At 48.8% G+C, this 13,873-nt stretch overlaps 1 protein-coding gene across 1 annotated transcript in view; it reads right to left on the reverse strand.

Annotated features, from left to right (window-relative positions):
- The window catches only part of Esrrb (estrogen related receptor beta), a 100,625-nt gene that overhangs the window by 52,144 nt on the left and 34,608 nt on the right, over positions 1-13,873 (reverse strand). The window lies entirely within an intron of this gene.

The following is a 13,873-nucleotide window of genomic DNA, read 5'->3' on the forward strand; positions in this document are numbered from 1 at the left end:
AAAACACCACTACAACAAGAACTTATCACAAAAGTGTGATACACAGAGCCAAGGGGTGGAGGGAGTGAACAGCAGGTTGGATGTGGCTGCAAGATCAGAAGAGGCCAGTGTCCACAGCACTTAGTAATCAGGAGGTGGCCTGGCACTAGAGAACGGACAACTCTGCAATGGCTGGAGAAGGCAGTATATGCAGACAGTTAGCTCGTCAGGAAGTTTACTGCCCAGGTTAAAGGAGGGGTGACAACAAGCGTGCCCGCACACTTCAGCAGTGCCAGCTCCCCTGTGAACAGGGGTGTGGGTGTGAGAAGGGGTGTTGTTACTGTGAGTCCTTGGGAGCTTGTGATGAGCAGGGAGTGTGTTGAAGATGTAAGGAATTTAAGGTATTTTAACATGACAGTATCCACACTTTCCCATTTGTCCTGGGCAATCCTAGTCCCATCTCCTGACCCAGTATCGTGACCCATCAGTCCCTCTTCCTCTCCCCAAAGCAGATAATAAATTCCAGGTTGAGGATCCCTCATCTGAAATGCTTGGGAAAAGAATTGTTGTGGATATGGAATTTCTTCCGATTTTGGAATGTTCGTATTCAAATAATGAGCTGTCTTCCTCTCCAAGATGTGTATATTTCATATACATCTCATCCACATAGCCTGGAGGTAATTTTATACAATTTTTTTCAGTGCTAGGAACTGAACCCAGAGCCTCGCACATGCTAGGCAAGCACTGTGTTACATCTTCAGCCCTACACAAATATCTTTGATAATCTTTTTTTTTTTTGGCAGTACTGAAGTTTGAACTCAGGGCCTCATACTTGCAAAGCAGGCGCTCTGCCACTTGAGCCACTCCTCCAGTTCTCTTTAATAATCTTGTGCATGAAACAAAGTTTGTGTACATTGAACCATCAGATTTGTGGTGTCATGGTGGCACTCAGAAGTTTCTGGATTTGGGGCTGAGGGTGTGGCTCAGTGGTAGAGCACTTGTCTAGCATGTGTGAAACACTGGGTTAGAGCCCCGTACTCCTAACAACAAAAAACAAGTTCAGATTTTGGAGCATTTTGGGTTTTGAATTTTCAGATCAAAGATGCTCTATTTGTCACTCTATGCTAAACGCTGGTAGTGAAGAGGAAAGTCAAGAAGAGAAGGCTAGAGATAGAAAAGATCAATGTTAGCTTTATTCAAACTGCAGTTCAGCCTTCCTAGGGATCAGCTAAGCAGCTTTTTTTTTTTTTTTTTGTGGTTCTGGGACTTGAATTCAGGGCCTTCACCTTGAGCCCTTTTTTGTGAAGGGTTTTTCAAGATAGGGTTTCATGGAACTATTTGCCTGGCTGCCTTCCAACCATGATCCTCCTGATCTCTGCCTCCTGAGTAGCTAGGATTACAGGAGTGAGCCACTGGCGTCCAGCCTGGTAAGCAGCTTGAACAGGGAATTTCAAGCTTCCCCTGGGTTGAGGCGGGGGTGGGGTGGGGTGGAGGAGTGTGGTCATTTGATTTTGTTTGGAGCAGCCCATTTGGGATTCCTATGGGCATTAAGCTGGAGCACCACTGAAGTTGTGGGAGGATCAAGTAGGAGACTGAAAGGCATCTGGGATACGAAGGGGGAAGGCCAGCCATGCAGATGGGAAGTTAGTAGGAGGCATGGGGGGAGTTGAGTGGGGTCCTCTTTACCCCTCACTCCCCATTCACTCCAGCCTGTCACTGCAGGGAGGTGGGCAGAAGCCGGAGTCCTGAAGGATCGACCAGGAGAAGGAAGAAAGTTGGCAATAAAACTGTGAGAGGCCAAAACAGAAGAAATCAGAGGTGCAAAGGTTTACCAGGCCCCTCACCTCACTCTGAAGGGGAGACGCCACATGCCCTTCAGAAGTTGAGACCTAGGCTCCCGGCCTCTTAGCAAAACTGAGACTTGAGACTGGGCAAATCTTTGGTGTCTTGCCTTACAGAATGTTCAAGAGCACTGCTGGCCTCTACCCAGTACATACCAGTAGCACCACCATCCACATACATCAGCCAAACCTTGTCAGCCATTGCCAGACAGCCTCCCCGGGTCCTAAACCATCCCCAGTTGAGAACACCTGACTTAGCTGAAGACACGGTGCACAGGAGGTGAACCGTGCAATTCCTGGAGGGGAGTGATGGCAGGAGGAAGGAACTGAGGGAACATGGAGGAGCCAAGAGAGTAGAGGTATCCATGGGGCGGAGGCTGAGGCCCAACAGGAAGAAGGAGCAAGGAAGCTAGAAGGCTGGGAAATGGGGTCAGGGCCTGAGAATCTGGCACTTAAGATTTCAGAGGTGGCCGTGGTGGTGGCCAAGGCAGTGTCTAGGGAGAGAGCAGCAGCAGGAGGAGGCTGGAAGGCAGCTGAGAAATGGGCTGTGGGAGGAGGGAAGTCCAGTTGGTTCCATCATTGGTAGCTAGCTGGGACCCAGCGCCCAACTGGATCAATGACTATTGATTCTTGAAGGGGAGGGGACAGACACCCATCACAGAAGCATCTGCAAGAGCAATAGTCCATGGTGGAAGCCCCTTGGGTCATCCCGGAGTTCAGCATGAGCGGCCCTGGCTTCAATGTCACCACCATGTGATTGCCCCCAATCTGCTCAGTGTCTAGTCTTGGGCTCTGTTCCCCAGAGTGCCCTGACTCCCAGGGATGCCCTGCTGGACAAGGGTTGAAAAATTTCCTAACATGGAGACCTGTAGAATCTGGAAAATTCTGAATGACACTCAAACTGTTGAACTATTTTGCCTTGGACCTGTAGGAGAAAAAGAATTCCTGGGTATCTGCAAGAGAGATAATCAGAGATTTCTCAGCTGGAATCCCAGCTGGCCCCCTGGAGGTGGCCTGCTGTTGGTCGGCAGATGGAGGAGAGCGCTGGCCTGAGGACTCTGTCCTGTGAGGTGGGGTCTTCCCACCCCTTGGAAGAATCTAGGTCATGCAGAACTGCCCTGAGCCCAGGTGGCTTTCTGCCCAGGCCTCACTCTTGAGCACAGGAACCAGTGGCTGCATCCCCTAAGAACCTGCACACTGACATCAGATGTGCCATTCTCCATGTTTCTGTTGACTTTGAGTGGCCAGCTCATCCTCCGTGGACCTCAGGGTTCCTCTCTGTAGAATGGGCTCAATCACAGCACCTGCTTCCTAAGACGTCCTGGGTGAGAGAAGGGAAAGGCTTAGAACAATGCTGGCCCTAAGGCCAGATACTGCTGTTGTTGTGGTCTTCCCAAGAATCTGCTTCCAGAAAATATAGCAGCTGGAAGGCCTGTGGTTAACTAGCAAACCCTTCTGGATCCAAAATTGAGGACAATCCTGTAAGGAACTTGCCATACCAGGAGGGAAAAGGGTTGACCAGGTGAGCTGAGTATGGTAGGGTACACCTGTAATCCCAGCACTTGGGAGGCTGAGGCAGCAGGATCAAGAATTCAAGGTCAGGATGGGCTACAAAGACAGGGTCTTACCCTGTCTCAAAACATGAAAGGGGGGCTGGGAGAAAGCCAGAAATGGGGATCCACTCTACAGAAGAAAAGTGGTTTCTGAACAGTTGAGAGACTCTTAGATACATTTCTGTAATGAATTTGCTAACCAGTGGCCATTGCACCATTCACTAAAGCAGATCCTCAGGCTCCCAGTAAGGCTTTGTTACAAACCATCCCCTCGGGCACATGGAAGTGACTTCTAAACTTCCTTTAAATATAGTATTACAAGCTAGGTGCTAGTGGATCAAGCCTAGCTACTCAAGAGGATCATGGTTCAAGGCCAGCCCAGGCTAATAGTTCACAAGACCCCATCTCCAAACTAACCAGAGCAAAATGGACTGGAGGTGTGGCTCAAGTCGTAGAGCACCTGCTTTGTAAGCATGAAGCCCTGAGTTCAAACCCCAGTTCCACCAAAAAAAAAGAAAAAAAGTACTGCAGATACCTGTAATCCTAGTACTTAAGCAGTCTCGAGACTCAGGCAGAAAATTAGGAGTTCAAGGCCAGCCTGGGCTACATGGTGAGACTGTGACCCCGACTCAGAAAAAAAGCCCCCAAACCAGAATACCTTTTACAGAGGCATAGGATAGGGTCCATCATGTAGCTAGATATGAATTAGTATCAAGGCCTGGCTTTCCTGTTGGCCATAGATTCAAAGGCAGTCACTACCTACCTGGGAGGGATGAGGGGGAGGGGAGCAGGCCAATGATGGACATGTTATAACTGAGGGTTGTGAGAAATACATTATCCACTTCTGTGCACTGAGGTCCATTAATTAGATATGCATTTTTTTAAACCCAGAAATATCATGAGCTCAAACTCATTTTCCCCTAAGTAGTATGAATTGCTTATTTAAATAGAAAATATTTTGGTTGTTTTTCTTTCTTTCTTTTTTTTTTCAAGAGGGTCTCACTATATAGTCTGGGCTGACCTTGAACTCTATCTAGATCCAATTGCTTCTGCCTCCCAAGTGCTGGAATTATAGATGTGTGCTACCATGCCAGGCTAGATAATTTTTTTTTTAATCATTCCTGGGATGTTGAAGCCTTGCATAATTTTTCAATAATAGGTTACACTTTCTTGGACACACACACACAGCAGCACAGTTGCTCACGAATGGTGAGTTCTCAGAGGTTCTACCTTCTCTGGTGACTGTCAGATGAGGGAACCCAAGCCTCCAGAACTAAGTGACTTGCTTAAGGTCACAAACTAGACAGCCAGGCTGGTTGGTGGTGGTGATACCTGGGCAGGGGGTCTGGGGTTTACACACACAGTGAGGGTGACTTGCCCAGGAAGTCATCTACCTGCCACTCTCCCCACCTAGGCCACACGGCTGCTGAGGCACTTTGCTCTGCGATGTTTCAATTGTATTTGGCACCCTTGGGAATATTTTTCTAACACTTTTCTTCTTTCTCGCCTTGGGGTCCTCTCTGCCACCTGGGGCTGTAAAATGACACACCAGCGCAGTGGCTTTCACAAGACCTGCCTCCCTCTGCAAGCGCTGGCGCTCAGGCAGAAATCTCTAATTACGAATCTTGTCACTAGAAAAATTAGTCAAAACCAGGCTGATCCCACACGACTGATGGAAATCTCGTTCCACACAAATTACTGCACAGCAAATAATGATGGGTAATTAGTGTCTTTCAATCAGGGTTTTTTATTCATGATTTTCCAGGCTGCATCCATCATTGTAAGAGACAGGCTCTGCTGATGCAGGAAGAGTCACCTGGACATGGAGTGGCTGCCTTGGGATAGTGGGAGGTCCTAGTCCACCTGCCACAGGTGACCATTGCTGTTTGTTTGTTGGTTGGTTGGTACTGGGGTTTGAACTCAGGGCCTCACCCTTGCTAGGCAGGTGCTCTACCACTTGAGCCACTCCACCAGCCTTTTTTGTGTTGGATATTTTTGAGATAGAATTTTTTGTTTGTTTGTTTGTTTTGTCTTGTTTTTGCCTGGGCTGGCCTTGAACTGCCATCCTCCCAATCTCTGCCCCCTGGGTACCTAGGTTTATAGTACCACCAGTGCTTAGCCTACTGCTGGTTTTTTTTGTTTTTTTTTAACTTCAGCTCTCACTTGGGTCCTCTTGGTCAAGCGCCCTCATGCAAGGCCCGAGTGTACCTGGTGGCTCTTACTTTAGGTTCTGACCTCCACAAAGGAGGTGTTTGGGGGAAGAATGGAATAAAAAATTGAAATGTGCTTCCAGCACACCTCCTGTGACCTATGGGAGATCTGACATCTCTGAATTAACTCTTCTCCACCCTGTTTTTATTTTCACCCATGTCAAGCAGTGACATGGCACAAACATTCCACCTGCTGTTGCCGAGCACAGTAGCTTCTGGATTGGCATTCAGTTCTCACAGGAACCACAGCACTGGGTCATAGAGCTCACTGATCAGAGCCACACTGTCTAGGTTTGAATCCCAGTTCTTCTCACTGTTTAACCTCTTGGTGCCTCAGTGTCCTCATTTGTAAAATGGGGATGAGATTAGAGTACTCATCTCACAGGGCAGTGTTAAGATTTACTGTGTTAGTACAGAAAAGAGCCTAGAGTTGGGCGCTGGTGGTTCACACCTGCAATCCTAGCTACTCAGGAGGAGAGATCAGGAAGATCGAGGTTTGAAGCCAGCCCAGACAAATAGTTCTCTAGACCTTATCTCTAAAAATCTCATCAACTCATCACAAGAAAGGGCTGGGCTGGTGGAGTGGCTCAAGTGGTAGAGCACCTGTCTAGCAAGTGTGAGGTCCTGAGTTCAAATCCCAGTGCTGCCAAAAAAAAAAAAAAGCTTAGCACTCTGGCTGGCATTCAGTAGTACTCAGTAAATACTGCAGTTGTTCCTAGCATACCCTTTTGGTAATAAAGAGATGGCTTCCATTTATGGTCTCTAAAAAGTTCAATCTTAGAGCAAGCAAGATTGTCTTACTCCTTCTTGCCTTCCATCATCCCTCCATCTTTGCATCTGCCCATCCATCCACTCAATCATGTGCTCAGATACCTGCTACTTCCACCAAGAAAGTCCCTTTCAGGCAAAGGGGTCCATTATACAGGCACGTCTAGAACCAACTGCCCAGAACTCACCTTCTCTTGGAGGTCATACTTCTCTCTCTCTCTCTCTCTCTCTCTCTCTCTCTCTCTCTCTCACACACACATACACACACACACACACACACACACACACACACACACACAAACCCCTCCCTGGAGAGATGCCATATTTTTACAGACATCTACTTCCTGGCCCAGATGACTGACCCAGGTTGGGCATCTGACTCAAGCTAGGTTGAGTCTCTCCCAGGAGATTTCTGGTGTCAGGGCTGCCTCCCCGGGGACAAAAGTAATAAGTCGCAGAGCTCAGGAGCTGAGCAGAGTCACACATCCCACCAATGTGCAGTGAGAGAGAATATCAAAGCTGGCAGCAGAGGAGAGCAAGGGTCAGAGGCAGAGTCCCGGGAGCCTCAGTTGCCACTGGCAGTGGCCTCCCACCCCTGTAGCATCCCTGCACAGGTGAGCAAACATGGCCTGGCTCCCGGATGCCTTAGTCCACACCTGACTCCCAAAAGAACAGCTCCTGCACCACCTCACTTGTTTATTCACTTACTTTCATTTGACTAAAATTTTTTGACTACCTACTGTATGGCAGATACTATTCTAGCCCTGGGAATGTGTTGATGAACAGGTGGCAGGTCCTTGACCTCAGGAAGAGGCAATACCTTATTGACTCTAAGCTGTACCCTTTTCTCACATTTCACCATTTCGGAAATCAGAGAGCATCTGAAATGGATGGCATGTCATAGTTTAACTGGTAGTTCCAAAAACAATGCTGCCTTACAACAGATGACGTCTCAGATTCAATGAAACATGGTAAATAAATATAGCTGAATGAGTTCTCCAGATGCCATTTTGTTTGTTGTAAATACCGGGAAGATTACATCTCCCACTTGCCCTTGCAGTTAGGTGTGTCCATGTGACTGGATCTCAGCCAATTGAACACGGCCAAGAGGATTTAAGCCACTCCCCTACCTGGTCCATAAAAATTTCCCATAGCATTCTTCTTTGTCTTCCCTATCTCTAGTTCTGTCTTTGTCTCTCCCACCATCACCTATATATTCAGGGGATCCAGAAGGGGACTCCAAGGCCCCAAGAGATAGCAGAGCCACACCCTGGAAGGAGCCTGGGCCCCCAAATCACCTGGCAAACTCTACCTGTTGTTTAGCCTCACTAAATTGTTATGTGGGCAAGACAACTTCTGTTTCATTAACCACTGATACATGGGGGCTGTAGAAGGGAGAGCCAGTGCCGCCCCCTAACTGATACAACTAAGTCACTACATGGCACAGATTCAATTAGTGAGGGTCCTGAAGAAAGAGCAGGGGAGGACAAATGAGGTAGGATGGAGTACGCAGATGGGGCTGTCAGAGAAGCCTTCTTAGAGGAGGTGGCATGTTGGCAAAAGCCTGAAGAAAAGTGGCCAGACAGGGAAAGCTCTGCTGGAGGAAGGGCTGGGAGGCCTGTGGCTGGGAGAAAGGAGGGAGTGAGGGGAGGGCAGGGCTGCCCTAGCCTGGAGCTTCGGGCAAGCAGAAGGACTTCAAAACCTCTAATCTGCTTCACTGTGTACTTAGCCCAGCCTGTGGCTGCCTGCCTGGTCAGGACCTGGGGACAGGGATGTCAATGGCCTAGAAGGCAAAGGCAGCTGTCCACTACACTGTTGTTGCTGCCATGCTGGGAATCGAATCCAGGGCCCTGAGCATGCTAGGCAAGCACTCCACCACTATCACATCCCAGCATCCCCTTTCTCCCCCAGCTTTTGAGGCATGGCCTCACTACTTGGCCAGAGCTGACTTCGAATGCGACATGTGGCTCCAGGCTGACCTCAAACTTGCAGTCCTCGCCTGGTTTTGATTATTTTTTAGAAGTGCTTTATGGGCTGGGTAGGTAGCTAGTGGTAGAGTTCTTCCCTAGCACACACAAGGTCCTGGGTTCAATCCCCAGAACCAGGGTAGAGGGAGGATGAAGGAGAATGGTAGAGGAGATGAATTCAATTATGATATACTGTAAGAAATTTTGTAAATGTCACAATGTACCCTCAGTACAGCAATAATAAAAAAATTTTAAAAAGAAACAAAAAGAATTCCAAAAACCACTAAAAAAAGAGAAAAAATGAAATAAACAGGGTGCCGGCAGCTCACGCCTATACTCCTAGCTACTTAGGAGACTGAGATCGGGAGGATCAAGGCCAGCCCAGGCAAACAGTTCTCAAGACCCCATCTCCAAAATAACCAGAGCAAAATGGACTAGCGGCGTGGCTCAAGTGGTAAAGCACCTGCTTTGCAAGTGGGAAGTCCCAAGTCCCACCAATGAATAAATAAATAAATAAATAAAAGCTTAAAAAATAAAAAGTGCTTTATGACAAGCCAAAACATTTCTTCTTGTGAACTTATAGTTTATAACTCCACCCTGCCGAGCCTACAGAAGTCTAACACTTTTCACAGCACAGCTTCTAGATGTCTGAAAGCGACTTCCTGCTTCCTGACAAGGGTCCACATCCTCAGGACCTCTGAGAAGAACCCATCTGCTGTGTCTTCTCTCATAAACAGTAGCATCAGAACTGGGCATAGCTTTCTAGGTGAGCTCTGAGCAGCCCAGACCAGAGCAGCACTGACACCCTCCCTCATAGGCACTATACTTCTGTTTATGTGACCTGGATGGAATCAGCATCTAAGACGCTTGGTTTACATCATTGATCACAATTATGACTTTTTTTTTTTTTTTGGTGGCACTGGGATTTGAACTTAGGGCCTCACTGAGTTCACTTGCTCAGAATGCTTGAGTCACTCCCCTAGCCCAATGCTTCTGACTCTTGTGTCAGCATTGCATCTAAGCCTCCATATATGTATTCCCAAAGGGACTAAGTTACAGCACTCCTCTGCTCCAAACATCCAGGGGCTTCCCATCAAAATCAAAATCCCAGAAAGCAGGAGTCTTACCTGGCTCAGAGCCCTACAGAATCAGGCCCCACCCCCCACCCCATCACGCTGTCTTCTGGCCCATGGCCACGCCATCCCAGGCTCCTGACCGCTTGGCTCAGTTTTTTTGTTTTTGTTTTTTTTGGCAGTATTGTGCTTTGAACTCAGGGCCTCAGGTTTTCTAGGCAAGCACTCTACTACTTGAGCCACTCTGCCAACCATATTTTTTGTGTTGGGTATTTTTGAGATAGGGTTTCTGGAACTGTTTGCTGGGGCTGGCTTCGAACTGCAATCCTCATGGTCTCTGCCTCCTGAGTAGCTAGGATTACAGACATGTGCCACCAGCGTGGCTGGCCCACTCTTTCCTTCTGCCTGTGACGAGGATGGAAGCCAGAGTCTGTGCAAGCTAAGCACAAGTTCTGCCTCTGAGCCCCACCCAGCCTACCCCAGCTGTTTGCTGACCTCAGCAATCCCACCCCACCTCAGGGCTTAGCCTAGCATCCATGAGGAGCTGGGTCTGATTTCCCTTCTGCTCTACTCCAGTGTCTAGAACACCAGCAAGCACACAGTAGGTGCTCAGTATTTGTTGAGTGGAGAAATGAGTGAGAAGTCTGAGAGTTGAATGGGTCAAACCAATGTCATACAGTCCCCAAGGTCTTCTCAGGATGTAATCTACAGACCTGAGCACAGGGCAGGACCGGCGTCCAAAAAAGGGAGACAGTCGGTGCACCGGGACAAAACCCATAGAGATGAGGTCCCTGTGACTAGTTCCCATCAGTTCTGCTAGAATTCCCATAATCCTCCTTTAAATGTTTTACAAGGATGCATGGATTTTTCTTATTTGTTTTTTCTCTTTAAAGTACCTGAAGCCATGCCATGCAGTGGCAAGTAACCTAGTCTAGAGTCTACGAGCACATTATGGATACATTTGGCTTCACGATGTTTAAAGATGTTATTTTAACTCAAACATCAATGTGACTTGTGAAAACCTGTGGGGTGAGGCCTTAGAAAAGGGCTGCCTGACTTCAGAGCTAGGGCCCCTGGGGTAAGTCAAAATGGCATTGTGTCTGTCCCTTGTGTCTCCCTTCCCCCATCCCCAGCCACCCACTTGAGACAAGGACCCACAGGGCCACAGGCAGGTGGGCTCTGGGCTGGATCAGCTGGGTCTGAATCCTGGCCTTGGCACTTATGGCTATAGAATCTGTCACATCCCCTCTCCATGTCTCAGTTTCCTCATGTGTTAAATGGTAAGCTAATCCTCAACTCATGGAATTTTTCTGGATTAAATGACACAACCTACACAAGGTCAGTGCTCAGTAAACAGCTGTTACTATCTCTCTTGGCTCTCTTGGGTATAGGTCCTGTGAGTCTCAGTTGGGCTGTCCCTGGTTCCTGACAAACATGGATCTCAGTCATCTGTTAACCGGGTATGAGAAGCAAAAGAGGAAGGGACGCACGTGCTCAGCCTTCTGACAGGGAAAGCAGAAGTGGGCCACCCCCAGGCTCTTTGGTCCTGGTAATTTGGGCCATTGTGGGAAGGGGGCTGTTGTGGCCAGGGCCACCCTGGGCAATGCTGTCACTTATCACATTGACTGGATGCCCAGATAGGGCAGCTTCACTATTGATCAGATAAATAAACAACCTATTTTGCATTTCAATTCCAGTTCACTCTAGGCACCCCCATCCCAGCAGGATGCTGCTGGTGTGGCAATAGCCTTGCCACTGTTTGGAGACTGGAGCCACCCTCTGCCAGTATCGTGGTGGCACTTCTCCCTGAGGAGGGGTAAGGCAGGATGTGAGGCCAGAGGGGCAGGTGTGTAGGGAGGACCCTAGACCAGGCTGCCTTCTTCAGTGAGTCAGGCCCGCAGAGAAGGGCCCCAGGCTGCAGGTGTATCAGACAGAACTACTCCTAGGCTAAGACCCACCTCCCACGTGAGCTGTAAACAAACACAGTAGCTGGCAGGAGCAGCAGCACCACCCAGTATTCAGGAGTGGAAAAACTTGTAAAAATGGCAGTGGGAAGAAAACTCCACAGGAGAAGGGGGAAGACCCACTTCCCACGTGAGCTACCAGTGGCCTCCTGCACCCTGAGTCTAGGATAATCAGTGTCCTCCAGGCCTTAGTGGCTGGCTTGTTGCTTGTCAACCTTGGGGATGTCATTACACTTCATTGCACCTCAGCTACTGCACCAGGAATCTGAATCCCAGGACACACCCACTGCACAGGGTTGTTGTGAGGAAACAGTGAGAAAACAGACCAGAAGTTCTTTGGAAAAGAAGAAGGCTGGGATGCTGTTCCAGGACAGAGAGAGAGAGAGAAAGAGAGAGAGAGAGCCAAACTTCCTGCTTCTGTGAGCACCAACTGCAAAGGGTTCTACACATCTGAGCCTACCTAATGACCTTATCACTCCGTTTTACAGACAGGAATGAGTTCAATAGAGGCACACAGGTATTGGGTCATGAGGACACAAAACTTCTTTGGTATGTTGAAAGATAGAGACTTGAACTCCCAGCCCCTCTTGGGTGCAGCATCCTGGGTGCAGCATCTTGGGCCCAGGCATCTCCAGAGAATCCCCCTTCCCTCTCCCCTTTACTGGCCAGGCTGGCCTTTATTGAAAGGTGGATGAGGAAAACAGGCCTCTGTTTTGCTGGTGAGTCCAGGGTAGTTGGAGGGCATGGTTGAGGACAGCCAGGAAGCCAGGAAGGGAGGCCAGGGCAAACTCCTTGCTGCACCACCCCAAGTATGGTCACCAGTGTTCAGGGCCAGGGTTGAGTGAGGGCTATTGCTGTTGCTTAGTGAGAACCCGGCCACTGAAAGGGTTCAGCACCTTGGCTTACCTCAGTAACAGAGGACAGGCAGAAGAGCTGTCATTGAGAGTCAGAGAATGGCCTGGGCTGCAGTAGTGATGAGGGTGGGGGTAGTCTGTAAGCCTTGAATTTAGAGTTCAAAGTGGGGTCCAATGGGAACTCCCCAAATCAAAGACACAGAGGGCCTGACCACCACAGGGCCCCGGGAGCCCACTCCTCCGACCAGTGTGCTGGTTAAACTGAGGTCAAGTTTTGGCTCTGTGGCCTGCGTGATAAAATGTTTTTGTTCTTTGCCTTCGTGGTGCATTAACCTCACATGCTTCTCTCTCTGTCTGTCACTCACATACACACACACACAGCACACATACACAGCCTCCATTCAGGACAAGAACGGTTAGTTCACACAGTTAGAACTGTAGCCTCCCCACTCAGGGTGGAATTAATTTTGTAATTTTCATTTCAGGCTTAACAATATAATAGACAGCATGAGTTGTCTCCTGTGCTCTTGTATGCCTGGTAGAAAGAAACTAGACACAGTTCTGGCTTTGCTCCAGCTCCAAGGCTGTGTGTCCTTGACATAGTCACTCACCCTGTCTGATGTGTCCTTCTACTTCCCTTCCTGGAAAGGGAGCCAGCCAGCCCTAGCCATCTGCTGGAGGGGCCCGAGGGGAGATGCACGACCCTTCTGCAGGAAAGCTGTGCCTCTGGTCCTGAGACTGACCTGGGAAGCTGGATGCCAGGCAGCTCTGTGCTCATTGGCTTATGCTGATTTCAGAAGTGACACAAGGGTTAACCCTTGTGAATGAAATCACCTAAAGAAAATAAATCCACATTACATAATGAAACACTGGCTGAATGCAATGGCCTGAGATCTGTATGACACGGAAATTCATAACTGGTCTCCTGCCCCACGTGCCTTCCCAGCCAAACCCCACACAACAGACCTCTCCTCCCCAGGAGCCGGGGGCAGAAGCACGACTTCCCTGCCCACCATGTCCCCAGAGCTGCCTGCCCAACTACCCACTGGCAGAAGCATGGCTCCTCATGCCAGGTTCAAGTCCTAGGTCTGCCCCTTACTTCCCAGTGGTCTTCAGTGGGTTCTCCATCTTCTCTGAGCCCCAGTTTTTCATCTGTAAAACAGGGCTATCCCATTTTACTGTGTCATGGAGTTATGTGAGGATTGAATTAGGATACCAACTTCAAAAGCTTTGCAGGGTGTCAGCCTCATGCAAAGTTGTCACATCCTCCCTTTGGCATTTCCCAACCCTGGCTCCTGGGAAAGGAGGCAAGCATCTTCCGGATAATGGGGTGCTCCGGGTTCCCACCTGCAAATGAAACCCAAGGAGCCCAAGTTTAGGAACCATTTTGTGTGTCCCTCCCAGCTGGCCCTCACCAGGTCTACACTGAATGGTGAAGGAGCTGAGGCTCAAAGGTTTCCTCGGTCATACAGCTTAATGGGTTGCAGGCAGAGTCAGGATTTGAACCCAGTTTCTGAGTTCTAAGCTTGACCTTAACATGTCACAGCCTTTCAACATCAGGATTCCAAACAGAAACAGAATGTTGAAAAACGGAAGAGCAAAATATCTGGTCTGCATGCCTGAAATTTGTCAAGGGCACAATAACTTAAGGAAAACCTGAGAAA

This window comes from Castor canadensis, chromosome 3, assembly GCF_047511655.1.
Source record: "Castor canadensis chromosome 3, mCasCan1.hap1v2, whole genome shotgun sequence".
In the NCBI taxonomy this organism is placed as follows: domain Eukaryota; kingdom Metazoa; phylum Chordata; class Mammalia; order Rodentia; family Castoridae; genus Castor; species Castor canadensis.